The sequence below is a fragment of the Hipposideros armiger genome, unplaced genomic scaffold (assembly GCF_001890085.2).
Source record: "Hipposideros armiger isolate ML-2016 unplaced genomic scaffold, ASM189008v1 scaffold_683, whole genome shotgun sequence".
Classification (NCBI taxonomy): domain Eukaryota; kingdom Metazoa; phylum Chordata; class Mammalia; order Chiroptera; family Hipposideridae; genus Hipposideros; species Hipposideros armiger.
Window position 1 is genome coordinate 312,935 of NW_017732033.1, and position 15,275 is coordinate 328,209.

Here is a 15,275-nt window from a genome sequence, read left to right on the forward strand (position 1 = left end):
TGACTCAGTTGGTTGAGTATGAGCTCTGAGCAACAGGGTTGCCAGTTCAATTCCCACATGGGCCAGTGAGCTGTGCCTGAGCTGAGCTGACGCTAAGCTGGAGAGAGTGAGTGCTCTTAGCAGCAAGGTTGCTGGTTCAACACTCATATGGGATTATGGGCTGCGCCTTCCGCAACTAAGATTGAACACGGTACCTTGAGCTGAGCAGCTGCAAGCTTCCAATGTGCAGCCAGATGGCTCAGTGTGCAACAATGCTGCCAGTTTGATTCCTGCATGGGATGGAGGACTGCACCGTCCTCCACCAATGCCTTCCCTCCCCCCACAACTAGATTGAAAGGCAGAGACTGGACTTAGAGCTGAACTTGCACCTTCCACAACTAAGATTGAAGGACAACGACTTGACTTGAAGCTGATGGGTCCTGGAAAAACACAATGTTCCCCTTCCCCAATTCCCCAACACTGTTCCCCACCCCAATTCCCCATTAAAAATCTTAAAAAAAAAAAAAGATACTCATGAAAGAGGACTTCCAGAACCGCTTCAGAAAGTGGCAAGAAGGAAGGGATAAGTATGTTCAAAGTGAGGGGGATTAATGGCAATGTGTCTTTTATTGTAATGATTTTTTTTTTATTTAAGCTTTCACCGTATTGTTTGATCACACTTCATATATGTGGCTTCCTCTGGCCTTTTGTCCAACACATTTGTTGCCACATCTATTTTCTTCAGAAATTTCAGGAAGCTGGTTGGGTTCATAGGCAACTTAACCTCTTAAATCTCTCAGATCTTACTGTTTCCCACAGGGAGCTCGAGGGGCCCAGCATCCCACCTGGAGCAGTCACCTCCATTGTGTGAGCCACTGTGGCTACCTCCTCTCTTAGCCCCGGTTCTCAGAGGCTGTGCCCTGTGAGTGAAGTCACATCTAAAAGGCCCTTGTTCCTCTGGGAGACACCTCCACTCCATCACCACTTCTGTCAACCTCTTCAGAGCAAAAGGTGCAAGAGGCCATTAACTACAGGTCATTAGTGGAGACGGGCCATGTGGTCCCCAGAAAATCTCCTCACAGTGGGCATCCCTGATATTTGTTTTCATGCCACTTCAAGGAGCAAATTGATTTCAAATACACACTTGAAAGCCTCTTGTTCACCCCATCATCTCTCCAATTAAGGCAAAATGCTCAGTGTGGACACGTCTTCATGATGAAGAAACCACAGGCAGGCCTGGGGTGGAGGTGCACTGGGCAGCTTCTGGGCCCAGGAGGATGCCAGCAATTCCGATTGAAGGCAGATGGTGCTACTGGGTTTGTTGATGAATAATTCACACCGTCAGAGAACCCTGCTGATATTTGGCATCAAAAAAGGATTCTTTCTGAGCCTGGCCACTGTGCAGATGGGTAGGTGCTGCCAGGCAGCAGACACTGTTGGGAGATGGATGAGAAATAGGAGCTGCGGCCACAGACTGCTGTTAGGACACTCTTGCAGCACCTCCAGCCACTCCCAAGCTGCTCCCCCAGTCTGGGTGGCCAGGGCTGAGTCCTTAGGAACATGACCAGTCCCTCTGCCTGGCTCCTGGAGGGCCACTGAGTGAGATGAGAGTGGATCTCTCCCTTCCTCCTTGCAAAGCTTTGCTCCTGGGTCCCCTGCACCTCCTGGTCCCAATCCCAATCAGCCCTTAGAACTCCGCTGCTAGTCACATCTCACAGAATGACAGCCTCACAGAAATATGGAATTCAATTCAAGAAACATGTATTCAGTTCATGTGACATGCCAGGCACTGTTCTGCGGATACAGAGTAAACAAAATAACTAAAAACCCAAATTCTCATGGAGTTTAAATTTCACTGGACATAGTCACCTGAAATTGAAATGATCTAGTCTCTTCCAGTGAAAGGGATTGAGCTGCAAGTCTAGGCTTACTGCTGTGCTAGGAGTTTTCTATTTCTCATTCAGTTCTCTCCCTCAACCACCTGGAAAGATGAAATGATCACCCCCATTTCACAGATGTAGAAATTGAGGCCCAAGGAAGTTTAGTAAGATGCTCAAGGTCACAGAGCTGGCAGGTGGTAATCCCAACTACCTTTAAAACAGGTAAAATGTGTCCTTCATGGAGCCTCCCCATTTCTCTAGCCCACACATCATTAGTCTCTCTTTTTAAAGAAACAAGTGTAGCTATTAACACCAACATTTAATAACTGTGCTTGGTCAAGTGACTCCATTCTCTCATTGTAATTGGGACCAGTAGCAGCCATCTCCTTGAGCTGCACTGAGGATGGAGGACATTAGGCCAGTGCAGTCCTTTGTCCGGAGCCTGGTGCTGAGTGAGTGTTCAGTAAATCTGAGCTGCAGCTATGATAATTTGCCATTTTTTCTACTTTGTTCTCTTTCATTTGTTGTTCAGGGGCTATGAAATCACCCTATTTTCTCTCAGGAGTCACTGCTCTATGTACAGGTGTATATTTCAATGTGCTCGTGGGAGGAGGAGAGCTTAGCAGCCTCCTACACCATCGCTGTCTTGGGCCTTGTTTTAACAGTAATATTTTAATATTTGATATGAATAATCTCATATAAAGAGAAAATGGCAAATTACATCTAGTGAATCACCCTCATAAAGGAGTAAAAGTGTACCAAGTCAGAGAGACTTACATAAGAGTACTAACGAGGCCTATAGAGGAGCAACATGGTTACTGGGGGCATTATGAAATACTAGGTGTCAATATGCTATTATTACCTTTTGACTCTTATCGTCATAGCCAGGACATGGCTAAGAGAACTTCTAAATTATCAGATGGTACCTGAGCCCTCATCCTAAAGGCACATCTGTGCTGGCCATGGGGACTACCATGAATGCTGCCCAGAACGGCTGTGAGTGGTAGTGCCAGAAACTGATTTCTAAGGGAGTCCCTACCAGTTGGCTATGTTCAGGATTCAATATCTTGGGCTCCTTGCTTAATTTAAGTACTGGGCGGTCTGGGGTTGGGGTTGGTGTGAGCTCAGGCAATATTTCAATATCACAGCCCCTTGTTTTCTTTAGCTATTAAACGAGCCACCAGGTGAAAAGCTGCACTCTTTTAGTACCTTTCATAATTTCCTTTTCTCTTTTTACCTATGTATCAGCTCTTGCTGCCTAACAAACCACCCAAAAACTTAGTGCTTTGAAACATCTATCATTTACTCAGCTCAAAATTCTGTGGGCTGGCAATCTGGGTTGGGCTCAGCTGGGTGGTTCTTCAACTGGCCTCAACTGAGCTCATTCTTGTATCTACGGTTAGCATCCAAAACAGCTTGGGCTGGTTGGTGCAGCGGGCTCAGCTGAGACAGCTCATCTAGGCTACATGTATTGCTCATCATCCTGCAGGCTAGACTGGGCTTGTTCCTATGGTGGAGAAGGGCTCTAAGATCTGGAGAGAGAGGCCAAGACCCCCACTGTGCCTGCATCACATGTGCAAACATCCCAGTGGTCAAAGCAAGTTGCTCTAAGTCCAAAGTCACAGTGTAGGACACTGAAAGTTGTGTGACAAGGGGCTGTGGGTACCAAGGGGAGAAACCCAATGTGCCAAAGTACCTGGTAAAACACCTATTTTGATCAGGATGTACTTGGATGCAAGTTACAGAACCCAGATCAGCTCAAAGAAGAAAAAAAAATAACAATTTACTGGTTTGGGTAACAAGGTTCCAGGGTAGAACTAGCTTCAGGGATGGCGGGATGCTGAATCCCAAATGATTTTATCAGATCTCTCTCCCAAAATGCCTCTCTCTCTCTCTCTCTCTCTCTCTCTCTCTCTCTCTCTCTCTCTCTCTCTCTCACTTTCGCTCTCTCTCTTGCTCTCTCCCCCACCCCACCCCGTGTTCCTCCCCCTTCCTTTCCTCCATCTCTGTTTTCTTGTATATAAGATTCCTTTTCCAGGAAGGTTTTCCTCACATGGTTACAAAGATCATCATCAGTGTCTCAAAAATAGCTTCCTTCCAGTTTACCAACTCAGGAAGAAAAAACACCATTTCTAATGGCTCTGGCTAAAGTTCTGAGAGGAACAATTTCACTGGCTGGGCTTACAATAATCTTCCCACCCCGAACCAATCACCATGGTCAAAAGAATGGGATACTTTGATTGGCCAAACATGGGCTATGGGTCCACCCCTGTGGTAGGATTAGAGAGTAGTATCAGTCCTTTAGATTGACAGGGATTGAGCGCTTTTTTATAGAGTGGGGCAGGAATAGTTTCCCTGAGAGGATGCTAGACAGACAAAAGGCATGTCCATATTGCCCAAGTGTTCAAGTGATTATGGGAAGATGCTTAGGATGACAAGCTTTGAAAAATGCTCAAAAAGAAGACAGGAGAAGGCTTCCCAAGATAAAAGGCAATAGGGGTGTTCATAGTATGTGGGAAGATACCCCAAAGCAGGAGAAGACCATGTCATACATATGGTTATATACGTTATGTGCTCTGGGAAGTTGTTTCTAATGGGCTGTTTTCTTCTTGGTCAAAAACATACTCCAGCGAGACAGGCTTGACCTGCCATGTTACTTTTCTCTGGAATATGAGATATCCCAGTTACTGCACACTGAGCTAGTCTCCACCTTCTTTTGTTATTGTAGGATCACAAAAGGGCTACAGTCCTTTTGTAAGGGGAATCCTGCAGCAGAACTCTACCATTCCTAGTCCCAGGAATGATCAGATAGATGTAAGTCATTCCCCATCTGGAAAAAGAAATATGCCCCTGGCTCTCCCCTATGACAATTGCAAACAGATTAGCTTCAAAAGCAGGCTCTGTCCTTTCCCATAGATGGCTCTTCCAGACTGGCATGCAGGAGTCTCTTCCCTCTCATCCCAGTTTCCCTCAGAGCTCCCCCCAGAAGGGCGTGGAGAACACCAGAAGCCCCAGGCCAGAACCCAGATTGCTACTAGATCGGTATCCGTACTAGATAGGTATTGCTACTAGATAGGTATCCCACTTCTGAGTCAGGGCTCAGCATGCTTTTTCTGTAAAGTGCCAAATGGTAAAAACAGTTTAGGCTTTACAAACAAAGATGCAAAAGCAAGGCTATTATTTATGTAGGTACTTACATAACAAAGGAGAAAACAAATTTCCACAAGTTCTTTTCAATCACTTAAGGAGGCAGTAGCTATGGTAAAAGAGTAATAGGGAACGAAAGAGTGAGAGGAAGGGGAGCAAGGGAGAAGACTTTATAACATTTGTTGTGCCTTACAATGAAATTCACCAGGGAGTACAATAAATAGTCAGTTGTTTTTCAGTTATTGTGGATACTGACTTACTTTCTCTCTCTCTTTCTTAATGTGACACAAAGCTGAATCTGGGCCCATAAGTGGATGTAGGTTTCTATGAGCTGTTTCCCAACCCACCAGCTGGCTATTGCTCCCCATTCTGTACCAGCCATCAGAGCAATCTGATCCCCTCACGCATCACATCCTTCCATACAAGGCAGGCTCTGCCCAGCCCAACCTCCCCCTGCTTGACATCTCCTGCTCCTCTTCCTCGGGGTGACCTCCCATGGTTCCCCACTGACTGGGTCCTCAGCAGCCACTGCAGTGTGCTCAGCTGGGGGTGCCTGGGTGTCTCTCCTGTTCCCCACTTTAAAATGGATTTATCTGGGTGATCACCTCCTCAGTTATAGAAATGTCTAATCAGTATGTTGTGCACCAGACACTAATATAATATTGTATCTCAACTCTTAACTGAAAAATACAACAATTATTTTTTAAAATGGGCCCCCACTGCCTGCCCATGTAGAAAACAAGGCAAGGTAGAAGAAAGCACTTTGCAAACTGTAAAGCTGATGTTGGCATTTGGTTCCAAGGAGAGCCTGATTTTGATCGTCTTCTCTATGCAGTCGTCTCCCCGTGACACTTCCATGGATCCCTGGAGCCTGGTCTCCACACACAGAAATACAGTGTTACTGGGAGGACAATGAGATATGCTTGTGATTTAAGGACCTGCTTCTTGCCAAACAACAATTTAGTCAGCATGGAGGGTGGGGTGGGAATGGGGCTCTGACTGCTCTATTAAAGCCTCCTCATTTTGCAGGTGATTATTTTTACATATCAGGAAATTCCTAGCATGCCACTCCCAACTAAAGACCCAGGTGTGTCCTCTCCTCAGCAGCTTAGGCCTGCTAACTAACTTCTCAAGCTTGCTCAGAAGTCCATCTGAACCTTAAAGAAAACAGCCCCCTCAGTCTACTGTAATTAAACACATGCTTGGCAGGCGAGTCTGCAGGCAGCACCTGCCACTGGGATTGCCTTTCTCCTGGCACCTGAGCGTGGCGCCACCCCGCCCTTGCTCACCGGCCCACCTCCCTCAGCGCTGGGGTAGCAGATGGAGCAATCATCCTCCTCATTCCGCCAGAAGGGTCCCGCCACTCCAAGGGAGTTCTGTAGCTGTAAGATACATAATTAGACACGTCAATGGACAATGCAGCGGATTAAAGGGGGCGGGCTCTCATAAGGAGAACAGGCACCCTCACTGATCTGCGGCTTGCTGAAATGGGAGCGCTCAGACCCACCCCAGCTCAGAGGGAGCAGGGGCCAAGCCATCACATCCTGGGTGGTGGCCACCTGCCCACCGCAATGTTTCAGCTTTCCTGTCCCTCTCAAGCCTGATTCTGCTTTTTCTTTTAAACACCGTCCCAGGATGATTTATGTGCAGTGAATGCCCCTTATGTTGATGTGTCATCTTTCAAGTCTCCATGCTCAATGTGACCATGGGGACAGACAGCGAGGATCTCAGCCCATCCACTGACAGCCCCTGTCCCTGAACCCCAAGGTATGAATAAGTCAAGAAAAGCCCACTGGAGTGGACACAAACTGGGATTCACCCTCTCCTCCCCTAGCCGGGTGACCTTGAGTGACTCAGGCCACCTCAGCACTCTACAAGGGACAGCACCTAATGCTGGTAACGAGCCTGGGCTGCAGACAGGGGAAGATCTAGTTTGGAATCCAGGGCTAGCCCTTGCTGCATGGGTGACCTAAGGTCACGTACTCAACCTGGAACCCTATTCTCCTGGATAATGGGGATAGTCTCTACATCAGGTACCTGTGAGGCAATGTATGGTATGTTTGAGCTCCTTTGTGAAAATCAGAGGCTCATTAAGGATAGCTCAGATAACAAGTGTGCCAGGTGGGTCCTCTGGGACGCCATAGCCAAGATATAATTACAAGGGAAAATTCTGAGAAGGATAAAGAGGGGAGGAGGTCCGGGGCCACCAGGGAGGGAGGGAAGACTGAGCCTCACACAACCAAAGCTGTACAGCCTGAGGAAGAGGCCGCAGCAGAGACTGCTGTGAGAGGAGTCCTGTGTTGGGCAGGCATGACCCAGCTCAGCACCTGGCTGTGCCAGTCAGTGGCTAGGAGCAGCCTGGGGAGAGTGTGGCCTCAGAGTGAATGCTGGTTCTCAAAGGTAAGGCATGGCAGCCAGAAATAGCCAGCTCACCACACAGCTTGAGGCTCTCTTGCGAGGAAGAGCTGAGTAACACACTCCCATGGCTACCCCCAGCTCTAGGGGTGGCCATGTGACTGAGACAAAGCCAACCAGTACATTCCACTTCACCAGCCAACTGTGGATGGTTCAGGGTTTACCTAAACTGATCCAGTCAGAGTGAATCTGAGGACATTTGCTGGTGATGCTGGAACACAGATCACGACTTCTCTGATGGATATTAACAAGAAATTAGGTAGCCTCAGGAGCTGTTGAGAGGTGTTCAAATTGGGATAAAATCAACACCTGAGGACAGCAGAGCAGAGAAACCACAAGAAACAGGGCTTACGGCACAATCAGCAGCTGGGTTAAGCCTCTCCTGAAACCCATTCTATCACTGGACTTCTCAGTTGAACTAATATAAACTAATAAACCTTCTTTACTGTTTTGAAGCAGGCCGCCGATTTGATCCACAAATAAGGGAAACGGATGCCCTCTTAACTCCATAAATCAGCACAGGCAGAGAGTCAAGCCTATGAAATTAGGACAGATGAAAGCGTGGTGTCGAGATCTACGGCTGCCCTTGGGGCCTCAGGACAGCAATGTTGCATCTTTACTATAGGGAGTAATGTGACTTTATTCCATGTGTCTGTGTCCGCTGCGTCCAACCCCTCGCCCATGACCATCTGGTGACTTTATCCTCTCCATTGCATGTTTTCTTCATGCAGAGATCCTTCTGACTCATTTCTTCTTCTTACTTGTTTGCAAGACTGACTCTGACTTTCCTCCATGTACCTCTGGCCCTCCGCGTCTGTCACCAAGGGCCTCATCCTCTTTGCACCTCCCAGTATGAATTCTGCAGCATCAGTGTGATTATCCCAGCTGTTTCCTACTTAGAAGACCTGCAGAGACTGATTCTGCTATGCAGAGGAGGCTAGGTATCAGTGTTTCTTTAAAGCTTTTCAGATGGTCCCAGTGTGCTGCCAGAATCGAGAACCCCTGTATTAATAAAGCTTTCCAGGTCAGCAGAACCCTCCTCCGCCCCCGCACCCTACCCTTAGGCAAAGTTCAACCCCAATCGAGTCAGCTAAGAGCAGAGCCATGTGTTCTGAATATGCCCGAAGCCTCCTGCTTGGTGGGGTCTGTGCCCAGAGAAGGACTGATGTGGGGACAGGCCCTGCTTGGCATGCTTATGACAAGGCAAGCCTGGCACAGCATCTGGCACAATGCAGTGGCTTGGCAAGTGACAGCTGTTATTAAAATCCAATCTCATCTCTAATTCAAAGGCATGCTCTTTAAAACACACCAGGCTGGTGCTGTACCAAAACTGAGGAAGAACTGCCCACAGAGGAAGCACCTAGAGAATCTAGGTATCCACTCTTGACAAATACACTATACAACAGGAAAGTCCTCCTGAGTCCAGTTTACATTTGAGAGTAATTTCTTCCACTGCAATAAGACTGTATCAATGCAGCTATGAAAAGTCCTATTTTGGGAGGTTATTCAATGACATGGGGAAATATTCATGATTTCATGTTAAGAGAGGAAAAGGGATACAAAATCTATGTAGGGCATGATTCTAATTTTTTTAATGTGGGTATGTATTTGTATATGTACACACAGAAAAAAAGGGCTAGAAATAGAGACATTGAAAGGTAATTGTGGGTCTCAAGTGAGAGTTTTTCTTGAAACTAAATATTTTCAATTTAGAGATGGCCTTTTACTTTTTTTATGTTAACATGCTTTTATGAAAGGATGGTTTTATTTTTCAATTTTATATCCCACATATGAGTGAAGTCATATGACTCGACTTTTTCTGACTTATTGAACAAGACAAACAAACAAAAACTCATAGACACAGATAACAGTTTACTGGTCACCAGAGGGTAAGCGGGGAGGGGAGTGGTAGAAGAGGGAAAAAGGGGTCAAATATATGGTGATAGAATGAGAACTGAGTCATGGTGATGAACACACAATGCAATATATAGATGATGTATTATCGAATTGTACACTTGAAACCTATATAATTTTACTAACTAATGTCTCCCCAATAAATTTAATAAAAGTTAAAAAATAAGTAAAATTTTAAAAAAGGATGGTTTTAGTAGTATACTGGCTGTATAGATGTATGTACAAAATTAAACATTGGCAGCCTTATGTCAGCAGCCCTCTGTACCCCACCCTGTTTATTTCTAATTTTACAGAAGTCTGAATACAGAACTCTGGAACCCACTGCTCTAGGGGACAGACTGGTAGGAATCTCTCTTTCTTGCTCTAGTCCCTTTGACTTTCCTTGGATTCAAGGCTCTTTCAGAAGGATCTGTTTCTGATCCAGTGTGAGTTTGGAGGAAGGAAATTATTTCCATCCAGGAAAAAAAAAAGGTGACCTCCCAGAGGAGGTGGCATTTGGATGGGGCCTTGGCGATGGGTGACATGTAAAGCTGTGCAAATTAACAAGGAGAAGAGAAAGCAATAAATGAGCAAACATGTGGAGGTGGGAAAACACAAAGCATGTATGGGAAACATAAATGCAGTACTTATTTAACTATGTACTATGGGCAAGTCTCCATCAGACGTACTGGGTTGCAATGGGCTATTGTTTTCAGGGGGTTTCTGTGCTGGTGTCAAACTGCTGGAACTTCAGGTCGGAGGACTAAGTGGGGCTCTCAAATCACACAGTCATTCCTTCTGCTTATTCCCCTGATTGTTCACTCCAAAAAGAGCAGTTGGGGAATGTCTCCCTAGAAATAGCTTAAAAAACAACACCATACAACTGTGAACCACTTAAAATACTGGAGACAGCCTTCAGGACATGGTCCCAACTAGGACTGAGGCTTGCATGGCAAAATCTCTGCTTCCAGCATGTTTGAGGTGAAAGGAGAGCAGATCCACATGGTGATTATTCTGGGAGAGAAATCCTTTCTGTTTGCTTTCTCCAACTGCTTAGGCATCCAATTCCACATTCATTCTTTTCCTCTAGCTTATCTTTTCATGACTTTGGAGAGCAGTCTTCCTTATCTAGGAAATAAATGGCCTCCACAGAGAGCTCAGAACAGCAGTCATTTATCTGTTTGACATATTTTTCCCTGTTTATTTTCTCCAACCTTGAGACAAAAATGTGTCAACTGTGGATGGCTGTGCCCCACTCAATGAAAAGGCATGAATCAATTTCCAGCTGCATTTATCACTTGCTACCTAAAATCCAGTCAAATCAATGCGTCCTTCATTTGGTATGGACTGTATGTAACACACTCAGAAAACAGGCGGGAAAAGGAGCAGATCACAAACAAGAATCCCATCAGGGGATTTCGATGGGATTATGTGAAGGAAACATTGACAATCTTTGATTTGCTTTAATGGAGATGCCTGACCAACAGTCACAGAGATTTGTTTCTATCAAGTTTAACTTCAATATACTTGACATGCAATGACAGATGATTTTATACACGGGGACTCTTGAACCTTTAAAGATTTCATAATTAATACATTCATTAGATTTGGTACATTTTTTTATAGAAAGGCAACTCTAGAGTTGTCTAGAGTTTTCCTCCCATATTGTCTTTAACTCATTTCTACTTCTTTTAGAGGTGTCTGCTTTGTCACCATTCACCATATGGGTCAATTTCTAGTTGCAAGATATATAATCATAAAAATCTCTATAACAAAATAGATATCTAGGAGCCCCTCTGATTTAAAATAATTTTATAAAGTCTTACAACTGAGAAAATTTAAGCCTCTCTCTCCTTCCCCCAGTTCTTGGTAATAGAATTTGATCCATAGAACCAATGTGAATTTTTTACTAGCAGGTGTGAAAACTGCCCTCCCGCCCCTGCCCCCAGCTGTTCAGCCAATTTAGAATGTGGTAGAGAGTAAATGAATCCTGTGCCAGTGAAAGATGATATCAGCATACTTACTGGCACCTAAAACTGATCATGCCCACAGCAAGGCCCCACATTATTCTTTAAGGATAATGGGACAGGAGAGACAGAACATAGAAAAATAGGTCAATGATAATGCAAACTCAGAAGATGAAGCAGTGCTGTGATTCATTGATATAATTAATATTCTATCTAACCTGCTGAACTGTGTAGACTTTTACAACTAGTGAGCCTCTGAAGTAATTAACAGGGCTGACTCATTTCCACAGTGCCAGCTCCCCCAGCGACCTGTTGTCAAGTAACTGAATAGAACCCTATTCATCTCTGGGAAGTCAGACAATAATAATGAACCCTTACGTTGGTCTAATACTTTTTAGTTTATAAAGTGTTTTGAACATATGGCCTCATCATCCAGTAAGATAAACAAGTAGTTATACTCCCATTTTCAAGATGAAAGGAGGGGTTGGAGGTTGGCATACCCCCTTGTAGGCTGGTCACACCTGAGTTGTGGCTCTGGAACTCAACTCCTCCTCTTGTCAACCCCAAAGCCTTGGTTCTTCCCACTAAGCTTCAGAGAGGCAGTCACTGAGGTCTCCTTCCTGTTCTTTCCCCAACTTATTATTTTTCCCCATCATCCAGATTTTTGGGGAAACTCATATGGTTATAGGAGATCCCTAAAGTTAACTGGCAGGTTTTCTAGTTTAAATAAATAAAGTAAAAGGCAGGACCTTTGGACTCATTTTGGGTTATAGACATGGTATATTGTTCTTAACTCATCTTAAAGAGTAATGTGATATAAGGAAGTTTTAACCCTCTGTGAACAAAGAGAGGATAAAACCCATGCTGCAGACATGGAGTCTAAAATTAAGGAGCATACTCACACTGTCTTTAATACTCATGAGAGCTGTTTAATTAGCTCCTTTACTTTGAGGATGTCTGGGAAGGATCATGTTTGCTCATTCTCTGAGGAAGGGACTAACAGGTTTTTTTCACCCAAGACAAGTCTTACTGAAGTAGATCCTGTTTAGAGTCCTAAGTAAGGATAGAAGTTGATGGGAGGAGGAATTGCCATAGCTTTAAACTTTTAGACAAGAGTGGATTTGCTCAACTTGATATTAGTAGAAGTAAATGAGAATAGTACATAATGTGTTTTCAAACTAGCTTCTCATAATGTGCTACTGAGGAGAAATGCATTTTCAATGGTCACAGGGATTTTGAAGCTCTCCAGGGAGCCTGAGAAAAGTCTTGAACACATTCTGAAAAAGCTGTGATAGTGTTCATGAGTTAACATGCATGTCAAATGGCACAGTTACCCCAACTATCCTTTTACTACAAACTGGAATTTATATTGGAAATACAAATACTCTCAACCTATATAAACCCAGAGTAAAAGGGATCGTGCACTTTCTTGAAATAAAAATGTTACTGAGCTTAAAAAATATCAGATTTTATTTCAATTCCTCCCCAGAACAAATTGGTTTATTTCATTTGTTCATTCATTCAACAAATATCTATGGAGTGCTGAGAATATGAGCACTGAAGATTCAGTGGTAACAAGACAACACAGACCATGCTCCCTAGAAACTGATACTCAAGTGAGAAATTTCACATTTAAAATATTAATGGACACTTACACTTCCAATCAAGATGGGGAAATAGGGACCGGATTTACTCTTCCACCTGACATAACCAAAACAGAGAAACAGAAATCATATATGAAACAATGGTTTTGAAGACATTGGACATCAGGCAATGAAAGACAGTGATCCCAGCTGTGCTCACCTCGTCCCATGACCCCATCAAAACTACAACTAAACTACAGAACAACCATCGTTGAGAACCACCTGAAGACTAGCTGAACAGAAGTCCTATGAATAAGGATACACAGAAGAAGCCACATCAAGACAGACAGGAGGGGCACAGACGTGGAACAGGCAGGCCCCACACCCATGGTGTGACGATTAAGATACAAAAGGGATATCTCAGCTGTGGAGGTCCCCTGAGAAGCAAGACATCCCACCCTCACACTGGGCTCCACAGCCCAGGGTTCCTGTGCTGGGAAGAGGAGTCCCTACATCTGGCTGTGAAAATCAGTGGGGATTCCATCCAGGTGAGACCTGTATCTACCTAATACATAGAAACAAACCCAGGCAACCTCTTAAAGGGCCAGCACAGGAACTCACTCACTCTGAGCTCCAGCACTGGGGCAGCAGCTTAAAAAGCATGAGGGACATACAGGGAGGAGCTGAATTGCTGAGCTTCAGGGTTAGGGCTGGAAGTGCAGCTCTGTCCAGGAAGCCACCATTGTTCCTTTGTTGAGCCCTTCCCTCACACAGCCTGCAGGTACAGGCAGGCACCAAATCTGAGTCTTTGTCAACCTGGCTAACATCATTTGTTCTGCCCTGGTGATTCCCTGAGACCCCACCCCACCCAACTTGCAGGTCCACCCACACCACTTCCAGTGGCTTTTCCATACAAACAGCCTGTTTAGGCTCCTGATAGGACTTTGCTAAAATCTCTGCCCTCAGCATGCCCATACCTCTTGCTAAGCAGCCCCAAACTTGGCATATGTGGCAGCCAGCCTCAGTTCTCAGCTTAATCTCTCCCAGGTGCCTCCAAGCTCAGCACAAGTGGCAACCATCTGCAGATCACTTTGTACATCACAGCAGGTATCCCAGGCTGGGTACAGGCAGCAGTTAACCTTGGCCTGCACCAGAGTCCCTCCTAAGAGGCTTCAGAACCAACACACCCGGTGGCCAGCTTCAGACCAAAGCATCAAAGCATCACCAAACCACCTCCACAAATAACAAAACCAAAGGCCAGACTTGGCAGGCACCAGCGCCACTGTTAAAGTGAATCCTGCTGCATAGGGTTAGCCCTGGCACAACATCTTCTCCACTGTAGTCACAGCCAGTCCTCACAACTAATCAGCCCAAGGGTCAATCACTCCGATTGATGTACCAATAGCAATCAAGGCTCAACTACAATAGGGGGGTACACACAACCCATACAGGGGACACACCTGGAGCACCCAGCTCAGGTGACCAGGGAGACTGCCACTGGACCCCATAGGACACCTACTATATAAGGCCATTCTATCAAGACTGGGAGACATAGAAGATCTACTTAATACACAGAAACAAACACAGGGAGGTAGTCAAAATGTGGAGGAAAAAAAACATGTCCCAAATGAAAGAACAGAGCAAATCTCCAGCAAAAGAGCTACTAAACAAAACAGACAATCAACCAGATGCAGAGTTCAAAACACTGGTTACAAGGATGCTTAATGAACTTAGGGGAAGGATAGATGAACTTAGTGAGAACTTTAACAAAGAGATAGGAAACAAAAAATAGAGATAGAAAACACTGAAAAAAGAACTAGTCAGAAATGAAGACTACAATAACTAAAATGAACTATATTAGAGGAATTCAACAGTAGATTAGATGAAGCAGAGGATCAAATCAGCTATTTGGAAGATAAGATAGCAGAAAACACCCAATCAGAACAGTAAAAAGAAAAAAAAGTTTTTTAAATGATAGTTTAAGAGGTCTCTGGGACATCAAGCATACCAACATTCACATCATAGAGGCACCTGAAGGAGAGGATAGAGAGCAAGGAATTGAAAATATATTTGAAGAAATAATGACTAAAAACTTTCCTAACCTGGTGAAGGAAATAGATATACAAAACCAGCAAGTGCAGAGAGTCCCAAACAAGATGAACCCAAACAGGTCCACACCAAGATGCATTATAATTAAAATAGTAAAGGTTCAAGATAAAGAATCTTAAAAGCAGCAAAAGCAGGGTCGGCCGAGTGGCACGTTGGTTAAGAGCTGGCTTGGGATGCCAGAGGGCCCCAGTTCGGATCCCACATACGAGGGCCAGTGACACTGCCCTCTACAGCTAAGATGCTGAACAACAGCTCAACCTGGAGCTGGGCTGCCATGAGTCACCAGCGACGGCAGGTGGGTT